The following is a 4,484-nucleotide window of genomic DNA, read 5'->3' as shown; positions in this document are numbered from 1 at the left end:
CAGAAAACTCAGGATTTGTGGAGTTCAGTGAAACATATAGTTATCCAAGTGAGGGTGGGGTAGTGTACTCAGTGGCACCTGTTCATGACCAGACTAGGGTACGAAGGGTACATCGCTCTTTGTTAAAGATTCTGATTGATGCGGAAGCACCTACTCCAGTTTCAGTGGAAGTTGCGTCTCCTGAACATTATTCCATTTCAGAAGGAGAGCTGTCATTTGAGGGTGATTTGTTCTTGAAGCCATGGCCTCGGGAGCAGGTAACATCTGCCCCACCTGTTGCTGTGGCCTCTGGTGCTGTTCCTAGGGCTTCAGGACCTACTGTGGCTCCTTCTGGCGTGACCACAAATCAACCTACCCTCATTACCAGTTGTACCAGTTGCAGAGCCTGGTCCCAGCGAGGTGTCGGTGCGTAAATCGGTACGATCAACTGCTGGCCAGCATCATAATCTCCATCATCTTCCAAGGCCAGCACTGAGAGAAACTCCATCATCTAGTACCATATCTGCTGTATTTCGACCTTGGTGTTAAGTTAGACCATCGTCGGGACGTCGATGCAGTTTGGGGGGAGTGGAATGTGGCAGTATGCCCTGCTGGCCCTGAACGCACCATACAGGTGCCTGAATCTAATTGGTTGTGGTGCTGTCTGTATATAAAGGGCCCTCCCTCACCTGGCAGACATGTCTGTCTTCTGGTTCAGACCTCGGCGTTTGCTGGTGCTGCATGCTAGCTGCATACAAATGCACGCATGAAAGACTGACATTTATCTCAGACCAATTCTTCCTGTGGTAAGAAGCTTCCCACACTCTTAATGTTTGCTTAACTTAGCTTTAGCTCAGCTTTACCTGTGTATCCAGGTGGCCAGTACCACTGTTTGATTCCCCTCCCTGCTTGAGGCACTACACAGAGCTCAGGGGTAAGTGAGAAGCTTATTTTCTGTACACATTCAGATTCTATTTTTGACATCTACTTTTGATAGACGCTGCTGTTTGTCCTTGGCTGGCTGTTTGCCAGACTGTTACTCCGAGCTGCCGCTCGCCTGCTACCTTGGGTATCCATCGTCTGCTGACTACCTGTCAACCTGGTTGCCGTAAAGCTGGCTCCTGGCCCTCGTCCACTGTGGCTGATTTGGGCTGGTTTGCGACCAGCTCTACTGATTCTTCTGGTGCTTCTCTGGGTGGCGCGAGCTGTGGTGTGGCCGTGTGCCCCAAGACGGATTCCTAATTATAACTGCTGCTTGAGTTGTTGTGGACTGAACTGTATCATTTAATGCATGTCATTTGAGTGTCTATTTGTATATTTGCCAGGAACAGCCAGCTCGTGGTGTTGGCGGTGGACTTTCCGGGTGGTGGTGCTTTTTGGTTTGGTGCATGATTTTCTTTTATTTTTGTTTGCTGCGTTTCTTTTGTACGCCACTACCCTGATTTGGACTGCCACCTAGAGTGAGCCAAACTGTCATTTTACTGTGTGATTGGTTTTAATGTAGTATGTTTTATCAAACTGAACCCAAAACAATTGTGCAATAAATAAAATTATTGAATTGGGTGAGATTGTCTCAAGCCTCATCTGTAGCGGGCCGATGTGCCTTAAAGGTGACTTGGAGGAGAATTAATTACAACCGTATAATTGTTAAATTGGTTTTTATTAATTCAAGTTGCCCATTTGTAAAACACTGGTACCGCCACACTCATATCTGGAACTTTGGATCAGAACTATGACTTCCTCTTTATAATTAGATTTATTATTAACTTTAATATTATAGCTGCTCAGCTTTGTCCTCCTGGTTCTGATCACGTTCCTCCATCTTGTGGCTTTATTCAGTCTGAGAGGAAACGGGAAGTGACTGTGAGCTCACAGCTAAAGAATCTGAACAAAACGGGTCGGTCCAAGATTCTCACTGAGAGAACAAAGGTTTAACTTCCTAGTTCAACTGTCAGAGAATAAAAACATCTTCTGTTTCCTGAGAAGATGTGAATAATTAAAGCTGAAGCAGAACCAGACTGGGTTCTGGTACTGGTTCCGTTTACAGAGAGAAAACCAGGAGAAGTTAAGCCACCCTGATCCAGGTTCTTCTCTTTGCTCTGATCTAAACTGACTGCAGTCTGAACCTGACTGGACCTGCTTCTCCTGATCTCATCACACCTGACTCCTCTGAGGCTCCGCCCCTTCTCACAGAACAGGTGAGTCTACCTGTGTGGAACAAGGTTTAGATTCCTTTCTGCTCATCTCTGCATTGACAGCAAACTGGCCCTAAATGACTGCCCAGTGCTGCAGTCAGTAGCTCTGTTAGCTTGCAGCAAGAAGATCCTGGGTTCAACACCTGGGTTTACCTGGAAGAACCCAGGTGTTCTCTCTGGGAGCTCTGGCTTCCTCACACAGTCCAGAAACATGATTGTTAGGTTAAATGGTGACTCTAAGTTACCCTTAGGTGTGTGAGGAGGAGACGGGATCTGAGTGTCTGATTACAGGGAAATAATTGACTGGTTTTAGTCTATGTTCCTTTTCTTTATTCAGGATCATGAAGAGTTGTCTCCGGTGGGAGACAACATTCTTCAACAAAGGTGATTTACACCCCAATAGGATTTTTTTAACAGGGGAAATCACCTTTCAGTGTTGCCACAGCTCCTTAACAAGGAACTCGTTGCTGATGAATAGAGGGACATCTGATAAAATCACCCTGGTAGCGGCTGCGTGAGCGGAGACACCTGGAGGAACGAGCCATTCACCGAGATGCCTTATTCCATTAACAGGTGCGCCTGCTCCACCTTCCAGCTTTTTTGTTTTTTTTGGACAGAAGACCTATGAACCTATAGGTCTGTTTAAAATACAATGACTAAAAATAAATAAATAGAATGAGATTCAATACTTTATTGTCATATAGACTTTAATGCACGCAACCAGGGTCTGTAACACAGACATCACCAGTTCTCAGGTGAATATATGCGCTATTAATTAAACTTCACACTAACACTTATGCTAGGTGAAAGATTGCTAATGAAAAGGCTCCATCCATGTTTAGCTGGACTCTAATCTTTCTTTCTACGCTGTAAAACATTCAGTCCTGGTTCTACGGGGATCATTTTCTCCCTGAAATCATCTGCAAGTGTTCAGCAAATGTTCCCACAGTCAGCTTCACTTTCTCCCAGCTTGGAGTCCCAGAAAAGATTGATTTCATGTGTGATTTCTGGGAATCTTCTGCTGATGTTTTTGCTGAAAGCCAAAGTGGAAGAAGATCCCAGTCAGAGCTGCAGGTCCAGTAAAGTTCTGCTCAGCAGACTGGTCAGCAGCTCAGCTCAGTCTGCTGAGGATCTGGAGATGTTGAGGCTCTCAGCAGCTTTAGGTGAGTCTGATTCCAGGAGATCTCTCCAAAGTGTCTCCAAGTGTCCTGTCCTCCTGAGATGTTTCAGAGCAGCATCCTAACAGCACAGCTGAGGAAACGTGTTGCTTGACTGCTGCTGCTGCTCTCACTTCTTCTTCTTCTTCTTCGTGTGGGAGGAGTGTGAGTGAAGGAGCGGAAGAGAGAGTGCGTGAGAAAACTCTGTTTGAGTGGTTTCTCTTACTTTTTTCTGTCCTTTTTCACTGGGTGAGTGTAAATATTGTGTATATAGTTGTTTTACTTTGGTTGTTAAGGTTTTTTGGTGGGTTTTGTGGGGTTTGGTGGCCGTCGGGTTTTGCCTGAAACTTCTAAACAGACTAATTGGCATTTTAGACTGTATCTGGTTAGCAGAACTAATCCAGCGTGCAGCCATGACTGGTTCTGAATGAAGGATTTATCTGGGAGCTGCTCTCCCCCTTTGCCTCCTGCTTCGTACTTTCACCACTGGTTAAGACCAAAAAAAAATCATGACTTTGATTGTTCTTACTGCTGCTCTGTTAACTGGATCATCCATGCATTTAAATTTTAGTTGTAGTTCTCTTAGCCTTGCGCATGTGCTCAGTTACGCACTCTATTTGCACCATACACTGTTGCCAATTATGACACTATTTTCTCTCTGTGAAGTATTTGATAGAGTGCAGGTCAGAGAATCTGGGCGCTGTTCATAGGGGAAACTAGAAACGTGGTTACAAACACATGCAGTGTTATTGAGGAAAACTAAAATAACTGCGCTCATTCTGTGTGTAGGTGACTGAACTTCTCTCTCAGAGAAGCAAACCGTTTTTTTCCCCCAAAGTAAAATCACAAAAAAAGTAACGTAACGTGAATTGGATAAGGAATTTTAATCTGATTACTAGTTTGTAAAAAGTAACGGGTTTTTTGATCTTCATTAAAAAGTAGAAACAATAGAGTAACGCCCTACTAAGTAAGGCGTTGCTGGCATCATTCTCCATCGCTGCTCTTGAATCGACCCGACCTTTTCCAAACACAGTTAAATCAAACACAATTACAATAAACAATTTTCCAACAATTTTAAAACCAATAAACGACCCCCTCTTTTGTCATCAGCACCTCACCATTCACCTCATCATCATCATCATCTTCCCATTCA

General features: G+C 44.4%; 1 long non-coding RNA gene across 1 annotated transcript; it reads left to right on the top strand.

Moving 5' to 3' along the window:
* Positions 1-865: 865 nt before the first annotated feature.
* On the top strand, positions 866-1,542 carry LOC118560089. The gene is made up of 2 exons (XR_004929061.1): positions 866-913; positions 977-1,542. It is a non-coding gene; the product is annotated as an uncharacterized LOC118560089 (long non-coding RNA).
* The last annotated feature ends 2,942 nt before the right edge of the window (positions 1,543-4,484 follow it).

Source organism: Fundulus heteroclitus, unplaced genomic scaffold (assembly GCF_011125445.2).
Source record: "Fundulus heteroclitus isolate FHET01 unplaced genomic scaffold, MU-UCD_Fhet_4.1 scaffold_380, whole genome shotgun sequence".
Lineage (NCBI taxonomy): Eukaryota > Metazoa > Chordata > Actinopteri > Cyprinodontiformes > Fundulidae > Fundulus > Fundulus heteroclitus.
This window is presented reverse-complemented; position numbering and strand designations above follow the sequence as displayed.